This window comes from Eleutherodactylus coqui, chromosome 2 (assembly GCF_035609145.1).
Source record: "Eleutherodactylus coqui strain aEleCoq1 chromosome 2, aEleCoq1.hap1, whole genome shotgun sequence".
Classification (NCBI taxonomy): domain Eukaryota; kingdom Metazoa; phylum Chordata; class Amphibia; order Anura; family Eleutherodactylidae; genus Eleutherodactylus; species Eleutherodactylus coqui.
In genome coordinates this window covers 275,106,269-275,118,680 of record NC_089838.1, presented here as the reverse complement: position 1 = coordinate 275,118,680, position 12,412 = coordinate 275,106,269, and the positions used below count along the sequence as shown (strand labels likewise).

At 44.9% G+C, this 12,412-nt stretch overlaps 1 protein-coding gene across 1 annotated transcript in view; it reads right to left on the bottom strand.

Moving 5' to 3' along the window:
- The window catches only part of ADD2 (adducin 2), a 94,729-nt gene extending 88,013 nt beyond the window's left edge, over positions 1-6,716 (bottom strand). Inside the window, exon 1 of the mRNA XM_066593023.1 lies at positions 6,636-6,716. The gene's annotated coding sequence lies outside the window, so the exon portion shown is untranslated. The remainder of the gene's footprint in view (positions 1-6,635) is intronic.
- Between the last annotated feature and the right edge of the window lie 5,696 nt (positions 6,717-12,412).

Sequence of the window (12,412 nt, the reverse complement as noted above, 5' to 3'; positions counted from 1 at the left end):
CATAGAGAAAGTGAGATAGCTGTGTAGTATTTAGTGTGTGCTACACAGCCTATGAAAGACGAGAGGGGAATGGGAGTGGAGCTTATGTGTATTCATGAGACCTGTGATCAGTGCTGGGAATGCCTCCTCCCCACCCCTTAGACAGAAACTAGAACATAGGAGAGCCTGCAAACCAAGTATGAGGCTTTCTAAATGCTGAGAAGGAAAACTCAATGCAAAAGAATGAAAAAAGCACATAAGTACATCATTAAATTTTTTATGCAGGGACTTAGTAAGATATATCTGTATTTTTCATACACAGAGGTTTCCATTGCCTTTAATATAAACAAATATGTTTGTTTCTAGTAATGCGATGTTTTTTTAAACAAATCTTCTTACACATAAGTAAATGTGTCTTTATTTGACAAGCTTTATTTGTGTTCAATTTTAGCATTTTTCTAAAATAAGGTAACCAAACAAGCTGATTTAACTGAAATTTAGGGCTCATTCCCATGGACGTATGCAGTTTTGGTGGGTGAAAATCACACCATTCTCACGGTGTATATGTGTGCAGAGCCTCGTGTGGCGCAGAGTATAAGCTCTCGCCTACAACCTGAAGGTTGCAAGTTCAATCCCTGCATGATTCAGGTAGCCAGCTCAAAGTTGACTCAGCCTTCCGAGGTCAGTAAAATGAGAACCAGTTACCTGAAAGCGCTGCAGAATAAGTTGATGCTATACAAATACCAAGATTTATTATTTAGTGTGCATTTGGTATGTGTGCATTTTTTGAGTGCACAAGGACAAATTAATGATATATTTTTTAACACTGTTACCTGGATTCATAAGTATAAAAACAATGTGAATCTGTATGTAACATGCTTATTCACTGCATTTTTTTAATGCTGCTATATAGCCTTTAATGGGCGATTTTGGACCAAAATAGGGCCGGCTGCATTTTTTTTTCACACTTGTAAAAACTGCGCGTCTGAATACCCCAATGCAAATTAATGGTGTGTTGTCCATATTACTCCACACAAAATGCAGACATGATATGGACAGAAAATATGCCTGCGTGAATGAGCCCTTAGAGGGTATCCGACTATTATGAAAACAGGTAGTATTATAGGAGGACTGGGTAGTGATAGCATCTCAAATCACAAAAAAAAGATTTCAAGTGCATTTAATCCCACTAATAATAAAAACCCAAATAGGTAATGCATAGCACATAGAAAGAAATTCTGTACTGAGCATAGACATTAGCAACATGTCTTTTCATAGAGGCATGAAAATGCTAGCAGCCAAGGTCTGCGGGTCGCTGGATGTGATTGTGCTGTGAGGTTTACCCCCAGCATCTTGTACCCCAGTCAAGCATTTTCCCCTGCAGAACCAGCAATCTCCTTTTTAAGTGTTAATTTTTTCCATTTTCCATCAATGTGATCCTTCCCCACCGCAGAGACTTTCAGATTGTCATGAGAAGCTGGCAGATTGGTGTTCACACAGCTGCGTGGGAAGATCACATAGGCGTGAATCAAAAATAAGTCGAGTGAGTCAGAATGGAAGGTGATTTATATGGAACCCACTCCTAAAGGCAGTGACACACACGGAGAGAATGGGGGGGGGGGGGGGGGGATAAGGAGAATACTGCACATCAGTCCGCAGCTCCTGCCGGAATGTAAAAACTCGCAGCCGAAAACAAAAATATTTTATGCATTGGATTAGGGTCTTCAAATAATGCGATGATGAAAAAAACAGCGCCCCCACCTTAGAAAAAAAAAAAAAAAAATCACAAAAGTCTCAAAATTTCTAGTCTCAAATGAATTGTTCAAGATTTTCCAGGGGATGAGCCCCGTAGCCATCACTTAGAACTAATAATGCATCTCTGGCTCCTTAATCCATTAACCTGGGCAACTGCACGACTCTGATGCAATTACATTGGGTTAATGTATACAGCCATTACGACTATACACATTTCAATGGATCAATATATCTCTTATGTCTAATGAATGGCTGACCCTTCGTGTGCTGTAACATACGACAGACTATATTAACCTTGCATGTCCTCCGTATCGGAGGCAATCCTTTTAACAGGCTAGTCCAGCAGCTTCCATTCATACTCTCTTCTGTGGACTCATGCCTTTCGACCGGACTGGATGGCAAGTACAAGATTCCTGGCTACTGAGACTTGGTATAGTAATAGTCATAAGACTAATAAAAGTAGTTGCCTTATAAAGCTTAGATTAATTTTTTTTAAAGGACATCTGTCAGCATCCCTGCAGCTACTAAATACTAAACCAGTAGAACGGAAGGAATGTTAACATGGGGGAAAGGCTATACCCCGCCAGCTGCTCAATGTGCTTCATCAGCCACAAAATCAGCCTTCAAAACCGCTGTGTGCCATGTGTAAATGACGCTACGGTGGTCTGACAGCAGTCCGTTGATGGATAGTGGTCTTTGACTTTCTGCATTAAGTGATCATCAACTCGTCTCCTTGGCACTTGATTGACTACTAGCATCATCCTTGAGCAAGAGCCAGGGAGAGGAGTTGTTGATCCCTTAATGCAGGAAGCCTAGAACCACTATCTAGCGATGGACCACCCGTCAAACGTCTCTTGCACTATTTACATGCCAGCATCGAGATGCTTCCACAACTTTCCTCTGCATTGTTAAGAAGGCCATCGATGCAACACTAGCAGGTGGGGCATTGCAAGAATCTTAAAAGATTAGGCAGAGGCTAAATGTAGGAGGCCCCAATGCAAAATCTGTAACATGCCCCCCCCAACCATCCATGTGCCATTTATAATACTGGTATTTTATTGTATGATAGAAGGGCCTTTGGGGCCCCCTAAGGCTCCAGCGCCTGGTAGTAACTGCAACCTCTGCACCCCCTATAGCTACGCCCTTGGTGGGTGAGGAATGTATAGCATGTCCCGATGTCAGCTTCCCTAACATGCTCCTCATTTAGTAGCTGCAGGGATGCTGACAAATGTCTTGTTAACCTTCAGATGACACTATTTCTTCAGAAGTCTAGTTAATCAGTACTATACATAGATAATGGGGTCCACATTCCAAAAGAGAATTATTAGCGCTCTCATAGGCTGACCATACATATTAGACCAAGATTGCACAAACCCACCCATTTCAGCAGGACTGGATGATCATCTAAAGTGTATGGGAGCCTCTTGAATCTCCCCCAATGTCAGATGTCAGGGGGGATAATGATCGCCCATTGGATTTCTATTGCCAGATTCTTTTATTCTTGGGAGATAGGCCGCTGCCAGAAGTGTCTGGCAGCAGCTTTCTGCCCTCCCTACATTCAAAACACATGCACCTGAGATAGCTTGACACCACCACAACTATCCCAGATGCTCTTGTTTTCATGATCTGGGTACATCTTTCAGCACCTGTTGAGTTTACACCCTTATGCAGGTTTGAATGAGACCTATCTAGAATGGGCTGCCTTTCTCCAGGGGTCCTATAAAATCTGCAAAGACTGCTTCTACTGTACTTACGGCCCATTTACACAGAATGATGATCGCTCTAAATTCGCTCAAACGATTCAGTGACTGTTTCAGTGACAGTTTTGAGCGATCATCTTTACATAATTCTAAATAGCTAATTAGCTACTTAAGAGTTATGCAGGCAGGGCAGGACACCCCCGCGATAGCTCTGAGAACAATGCAGCTGTTTTGTATATGCAAACAGCTGCTTTGTTCTTGCCATGTCCTGTTCAGCTGCTGGCTCCGAGAAACAGCAGGAGTGCTGACAGCTCCTTTGTTCTCGAAGCTTTCAGCTGGTATCCCGCTGGGAAGTTCCAGCGGGATACCAGCTGAAAAAAGGTTATCAGTGCCGTCCGCTGAGAAAATCAGTGTGCGGCGCTGATAAGGCTAATCGCTCATTTCTAGCTTGCTAAAAATGAGCGATGAGCGAATAGTTCACGAACAGTGCATGATGGCAGCGCATTTAGACAGAATGATTATCGCTCAATAAATGGCTTTTGAGCCAATTTTGAGCGATAATCGTTGCGTCTAAATGGGCCTTTATACTTTTGTAGTTCTCAAGACTGAAGCTGCTTACTTTTTTCTAATCACCTTTTGATTATCTGATAAAACTTTCCAGGAGATGAAGTACTCCTGTTACAGGTTTCATTATTATATAGGCAACTAAAACTTCCCAAGTGACCAACAGCCAGATATTAGTATATATAAGGTTGTCTAATATTACCAGTAAATGTATCCCACAGCACTTAATGAGTTAAAGAGCTAGAGCTTTGAAATCCATTATTGTGCTGCAACAGATGACCTCATGCAATACTGCAGATGAGCAAACTATTAATGTCCAGAAATATGACCCAGGCCGTGGAAAGAGACAGATGCCGACATTCAATGCAGCAAATAGAACCGCAGACAAACAGCAATAAACCAATCATTTCTGCACCACGGAGTTCTGTACCCTCAGTGGAGTAGTCACTTTTTACGTAGGGTGTAACGTTTAGATTTGATATTTCACTTAAAGGGGTATTACGATTTTTTTTAACTGATCACCTATTCTCAATAGTTGATGGACAGGGTCCACCACTTAGGACCCCCATCCATCAGCTGATCATCTGCCATGCTGGACTGTGTGGTGGGCCGAACTTCATCATCAATGGTCAGAGGAAGCAGAGGAGTGCTGGCTTTACTCCCATTGAAATCAATGGGAGCGTCGATCTGCCCTTATACTTCCTTACATCATGACCGTAAGAGGAGCAGGAAGCAGCGCTGCGCTCCCATTGAAACTGATGCTCCTCCTGCTTCTTCTAATTATTAATGATGATGTTCGACCAACTACACAGTGCAGGGGGCCATCAGTAGTTGATGGACAGAGGGGTCCGCTGCTCAGGATGGACCATCCAGCAGCTGATTGTCTGGCCTGCTATACTGTGCAGCGGGCTGGACGATCAGCTGCTGGATGGTTGATCCTGAGCAGCGCCCCCCCCCCCCCCCGTCCAGAGGATAAGTCAGCAGTAGTTGATGGAATACCCCTTTAATTATAAATTAATTAACAAACATTTTACCTTCCTGGGTATTTCAGCGGATAGCTGATAAATATTAAATTGATTGGGGTCCCACCACTAGGACCCTCACTTGACTCCCGTAGCCCTTATATAGTTGCATGGAGTGGCAGCACACATAGTTGATGGCCAGCAGCTATGATGCAGCATGACTAGACCATTTTCCCATTCAGGGGTCCGGGAAAGCAGAATGTGTAGGAGTTAATGGTGGCTGTACTGGTTGCCATCCAACTTTCCTAAGACAATTATGGACAGATTCACACATCCGTGTATTTTGTCTGTGTGTGTGGTCCATGTTTGCAAAGGGCTGCACATGGACAGTATGCAGACCTATTGACTTTTCAAGCCCCATAGGGCTAACATTTTAATGCAGAATGGCCATGCGGACGTATTCCGTCCCGTATAAAAGGTCACTTAGAAACAACTGCAGAGAATATTTAACAACTTCAAAAAATAAAATGAACTTACTCTACAAATGTAGCAAACGTTAACTTGACATTCAACACATTATACCTTAGCTGCAATGCACTACGATGCTGTAAATGAAGTTATCACAATGTGCCGCTCGTGTTAACAATGGCTACATCCGTATAGTTATTTTCTGAGATTAGACTAGGAAAATACTCCTTAAACCCACATCACCACCTGTAATATCTACAGGCCGAGGCTGCAAGTTTCTTACTGACGTGCACCAGTCACTCCCAGTATACAGTCGTAGTCACAGTTGGCAGACCAATACGGGCACACCCTCATCATGCATTTCTCCCGGTCAATAAATGAAGGGTTAAGCATTCATGTTAATGTTTGTACACAACTTAATGGTTAAAACAGGTCTAATAGGAATCCTTCATGTTAGAGGATTGCACATAGGAGCATCAGGTATCTCCATGGCACATACGAACAAGGACCAGTGCCTCTCCCGTCCTCCCACTCCCTGGCTGCATTCATTACAGCTTCTGCATTGCAACAACTAGGACATGTCGGACAGCTAAAAACAAAGCAGATGGGCATGTCTTCCCATCATCTGTTTAGTCCTTATTAATATAAAATACATTTATTATGATCCCTCTGCAGCTTGCATGTCCCCGGTGGCTGCTGCCAGTACTGCAACCCTGTAAAGAATCTCAGCAGGGTGCTTTATGTCACAGCTCCATTACATCCATTATTTTTATAGACCCTGATGTACACAACTAAAAAAATAGATATGCATATAAATCTGCCTCCCCCCCAAGAGTAAGAAAATATTCAGTAATGACTTTTAAAAAAGGATACTAATGGCCATACAGCTGCATGCCATAGCATCATTTATTATACATGCAAGAGAATTACAGAATTGGCCCTACAGAGTGTATGATCGGCAGGGAGGGGGATTAGATTGCAAGCTCCACTGACACAGGGACTGATGTGAGTGATGCCAATCTTTTGTACAGTGCTTTGAAATAGGTTGGCGCTATAGAAATAATCAATAGATAAATTATGCATCGATCTGCAAATGTAGACAGTAGGTTAAAGAAGGGCAGCACGGATCTAGCGCTGCACCCTTGACTGCATCAGACAGGGATTTCATTCTAGCCTTCTATTAGATACGGAGAGGATGGAGACATACCTTTAATCTCTGCAATGGGAATGTTATCTCCTGCAGGTTGGGAAGCCCATGTTATCTCCTCCTGGTTTCTGGCTATGGAGCAGAAGCCCTGCCCCTCTCTCTGTACAGCTGGCAAACAAAAGGCAGTGACAGTGATCTCGGTGTGCCCACCCCCTACCACACCCACCCAGCGAACAGTATCCCTGGGATGCTCTGTACAACCTCATCACAATAGACCAGGGAATATCCCCAGCTGCACTGCACTGGAGACATGCAGAAATGGAACGCAGATGCGTCGTAGTAGCAATCAAGGGGCTAACATCATCATTCCCTTTCTGGAGGTGCATCTTCACACTGGCAGTGATGGGGTTAAATATATGGAAACAAATAGTATTTCTAATTTCCATAAAGGAAACATTGAGAACAAACAAGGAAGAAGCCGGGGCTCACTCCATCCTAGCAAAATGGGAAGGAAGCAATGCTTCCCGGGGCTCCTTGTAAGGGTTACTACATGTAATACACTATAATGTAATATAGTAATAGGATTGATTAGATGATGACGTGTAGAGCACTTAATTACTGATCAGCTCTGTGTTAGAGGATATTCATCAATGCAAATTTGTAGCAATTCTGCAACTCTTTTCTGAATACAGGAGGTCTTGCAGGAATCTATGCACAAGCTGCAGAAGCAGCCCCATTTAAGGGGGTTTCACAGCTGCTCCGTTCGGAAAGTAGGAGAGGGGAATCCCTGCCACCCCTATCCATAGGTTGCATCTGGTACTGCTGCTTAATTTCCATTTACTTCAGTGCAGCTGAGCTGTAATACCACACACAACCCTATGGATGAGGGTGGCGCTGTTTTTGGAAGAAAGCAAACATGTTTTTTTTTAACCCTGGACAACCCCTTTAACATCTGCATTAAAGGTGGGACCAGCATATATCACATATGTATTGGATATCCAGTGGATATAGCATAAACTGCAAAGTATGGAACAGCGATTTGAAAAGGTTCAAGAAAAAGACGCATGCAAGTCTTCTCAGCGCTGATGGCTCACCAGCCATCACTTCACAATCCACCCATACTACCATTATGTGATTTTTTTTATCAATATTCAGTCTTCCTAATGCAATAATTATGATTTTTGGGCTTGCATGTGTCTTGTTGCTCATCCTCCTTTTCACAGGATTATTTTATTTTCCAACACATTGGTTCCAACTCAGTCATTTGTTCTTCCATGTTGAGTTGGACGTGGCCATAGATACACTAGTTTACAGGTTTTTCTCAACACATGGCAAGTTTTATCAGTCCTTGGCCTAAATCAGCTACACGGCTCCAAAAAAATAAGGGAGCACAAACCACAAGCAGCTTAATATTCCTACAGTGTCCCCAGCCCCTTCCACATGTCACGTGTGCAGCATGAACCAGCTACCATCCATGAAGAGAGTGGGGTGCCAATGGCAGACCTGTAAATTCTGGTGTTCTCTTGCAAATGCCAATGGAGCTGCACCGTGTTGGGCTGTGAGCACCGGTCCCACTACAGGACGATGGGCCCTTATACCACCCTCATGGAGTTTGTTTCTGACAGTATGGTCAGAAGCGCACAGAGTAGGAGCTGGCGGTCATTGTGTTGGGCTCCGGCAGTGTGCTCCTCTAGCTCCATGTCACATAAAGGAGCAGATACTGGTCTGGATGCTGGGATGATGCCCTTCCTGATCTCCTCATGTAATGTCCATGTCCTGGGATTTCCTCCATGCTCTTGAGATTGTGCTGGGAGATCCCGCAAAATCTTGTGACGGCACATATGGATGTGCCATCCTGGAGGAGAAAATCTACGTGTGCAACCCGACTGGGCTGCCGGTAGCGCCTCATGTACTAGTAGTGAAATGCATAGGAATAGGACATGTCATGAGTTTTGTTTTTTCCTTTCACACGGACTATGTGCATGTCCTCATGGGTATACAATGGGGCAATGTGCTATTCATGGATCAGCACAGACAGCACATGGCCCAAAATACGCTAGTGGGCAGGGGGCCTAAGGCTACTCTCCCACAAAACTATACTGATTGCAGCTGACACCTGAACTTCTCAGTTCAATGACTTTGGCATGTCAGGGTTTTACAGGGGAGAAATGCTGCCATGTAATAGCATCCCAACTGGACAGATTGCTATCCCTGAAGTTAAAGGGACTTAGGCTGGCTTCACATGGCGGAGAATTTCGAGCAAGGTTGGTGCATTGTGAGAGGTACAATACTTGTGCGAATATGAACCCCATTCTTTTGAATGGAGCCATATACACAATGTTTTCCCTCACCACATCGGCGTGAAAAGTTGGATCTTCTCGGCCCTAAATTGCTCTCGCCCATGTGTAGGTAGCTTAGGGTTATACTATGATGCTTGAGCGTTCCTGAATATTTTTTGAGCAGTGTATGGCAACAGAAAAGCATAATTCCCTCACCCCGCCCCCCACAAAGTGGTTGATTTTCAGGGCCAAGCCCAGTAGTACTATTACTATAACAACTATGCTTCATACTTTAAAAGTCCTTCATAAACAATGAGTGTAATTAGTAAAGTTTACGTTTATGTAAGTATGTAGGCAGCTCAGTGGGTAGCATTGATGCAGTTTGCAACAACAAGGGCTGAGTTTCAGTTTGCATTGAGTTTGTAAATTCTCTTATTTGTGTTGGTTCCCTTCCACCTGTCCGAAAACCCTACTAATAGGTTTAATTAAATGTAAACTGTGAGCCCCAGCGAGAACAGCGAGGAATGGCTGCCAAATACATCGATATTATTTATTTTACTAATTTATATGGCAGCCGAACACTACCACACCACCCTCAGCCGTGCCCTGGATGAAGCGGCACCGCCCATTACCTGAGCCGTCAACTGCAGACCGCGGCAACCTTGGCTTACGTCCCAAACGCGCTTCATCCAGTGGTGCTCTAGGTGCACCAAGCTGCTGTGGAGAAAATCAAAGCTGCCTGCAGACTTCCGCCTCTTTAAATGCTTGCTTAAAACTTATAACCTCGCCCTTCACCATGCCAAACAAGTTTATTTTACCTCCCTTGCCTACTCACTATCCCCCAACCCCAAACGACTCTTCGACACCTTACACTCCCTCCTCAGCCCCAAAGAACAGGCCCCCATGACCACTCTGACTGTTGGAGAACTAGCTGCCTATTTCAAAGAAAAAAATCCACAACATCTGAAAAGAAATATGCAAAAACTGCATGGCTAGTCCCGATCCCAGTCTCCTCAGCACTGCACCCAGCACCTACTCACTTTCTATGTTAGAACCAACGACAGAGGAAGAAGTCTCCAGGCTCCTTTCCGCTGCCCGCCCCACCACCTGCGCTAGCAACCATCTCCCCACCTCCGGTCCCCTTCCCTAGCTCCCATTACACACCTCACTACAATCTGCAGCCTCTCCGTAACCCCTGGCACCTTCCCTTCCTCATTTAAACACTCCATCATATCCCCTCTGCTTAAAAAAACTAAGCCGTGACCCAACCGATGCCACCAATTACGACCCTGTCTCAAACTTCCCCTTCATGTCCAAATGACTAGAACGCCTGGTCTACTTTCACCTCACACGCTTTTTTTTTTTGATAGCTCACTCCTCGACCCCCTCCAGTCTGGTTTCCGCTCTCTACACTCAACCAAAACTGCCCTCACAAAAGTATCAAATGACCTGATGACGGCATAGTCGAGAGGGGACTACTCCCTACTAATCCTCCTTGACCTCTCCGCTGCATTTGACACTGTCGACCATGACCTCCTTCTTACTATGCTCCGCTCTATTGGTCTAAAGGACACCTCTCTCCTGGTTCTCCTCCTACCTTTCTGACCGCTCTTTCAGTGTCTCCTTTGCTGGCTCTATCTCCTTTCCACTTCCTCTTGCTGTTGGGGTACCGCAGGGCTCGGTCCTTGGTCCTTTTCTCTTCTAAATCTATATAGCCCCAATTGGACAAACCATCAACAAATTCGGCCTCCAATACCATCTCTACGCTGATGACACCCAACTATACACCTTTTCCCGTGAGATCTCTGAACCATTCCTCCATAATATCATCTACTGTCTGTCCGCTGTCTCTAACACTATGTCCTCCCTTTTTCTCAAAATTAACCTCTTTAAAACCGACCTGCTCGTCCTTCCGCCTTCCAACCGACCTCCCCTCTACATCGCTATTCCAGTGTCTGGCACAATCATAACCCCCAGACAGCATGCCCGATACCTTGGGGTCACACTGGATTCTGACCTCTCCTCTACCCCCCACATCCAATCTCTGGCCCAAACATGCCACATGCACCTCAGAAATATTGCTAAAATACGTCCGTTCCTCAGCATGGACACGCTAAAGTCACCTGTGGTTTCCCTCATTCACTACCGACTCGACTACTCAAACTCGCTATTCACCGGCCTCCCCCGCACTAGACTCGTTCCACTCCAATCCATTCTAAATGTGGCAGCCAGGCTCATTTTTCTATCCAGCCATTACTTAGATGCCTCTGCACTATGCCATTCGCTGCATTGGCTGCCCATCCCACTGCAGAATTAAATTTAAACTCCTCAACCTCACCTACAAAGCTCTGCATGGCGCTGCGCCACCATACATTGCCTCCCTCCTGTCCGTACACCATCCAGCCCGCTCACTCCGATCAGGTAACACACTCAGACTAAACACCCCTGTAATACGAACCTCACATGCTCGCCTACAGGACTTCACCAGAGCAGCACCCATCCTCTGGAACGCTCTACCCCAAGGCATCAGGACAATTCACGATGCACGAAATTTCAGACGCGCCTTAAAAAGGCACCTCTTCAGAGAGGCATACCAAATCCTCTAACCTAGTCCACCACCTCTCCCTATGGCTCCCCACACCTTTCACCCTATCACATATGACCTCTACCCCTGCACCTCCTTACTGCCCCACCTCGTTTGCTTTCTAATAACTGATTTTCACATGAAATCCCCTAGTGCCTGTGTTCCCCATGCCTCGCTCCCCCACCTTGTATCTCCTGTACCACCCTCGCCCCATTTGTTTCAAACTGATTGTACCTCACATTGTAATTGTTGTATTGTTTGCACTTCTCCCGTGCTTGAAAGCGCTGCAGAATAAGTTGGCGCTATACAAATAAAGATTATTATTATTTATATAGCACCCAACCAGCATATTGCATTTGTTTCTGGTGACATATGTACTTTCTTGTACAGTGCATAGTCCCCAGCTGTCACCTGTCCTATGTAATCTGCAGTAGCTACGAGATCCAGGTCTAGGAACCAATAATGACATACAGGTTGTAGGTTGGGTCCATACAACCTGTTTGAGGAGTCCCAGGTCACCCCCTTTTTAGGGAAAATGTGTCAAGTGTCACCTTTGTCCACCCGACAGTCGGGCTGAGTAAAAGAACCAATGATCAGCCGTTGAACAAGAAAACACTGATTTGTCGGCAGACCGTTCGGTTTCAGTGACCAAAAAATGCTTTTTGATCAGCGGTAGGTCCTCTAGTGTGAAAAGCGATTCTACCATGTGAGAAGGCGTCCTGAGACCGATGCAGCAGGAGTATAGTACAGTCATTACATGACTGCTCCCTCCATGTGGCTGGAGCGCTCTGTCCCCACTGCTGACAGCAGAGATACAGCATGATCTGGTCATCGGCAACATCTGGCCAAATGCATGGGGCACTATAGCATCATGTAAAAGTTTTAGGCAGGCGTGGAACAAATGCTGCAAATTAAGAAATTGTTTTCAAGAATAGAAGGGGTCCTGATTGTTTCCAAATTTATTTTGAAGCAGG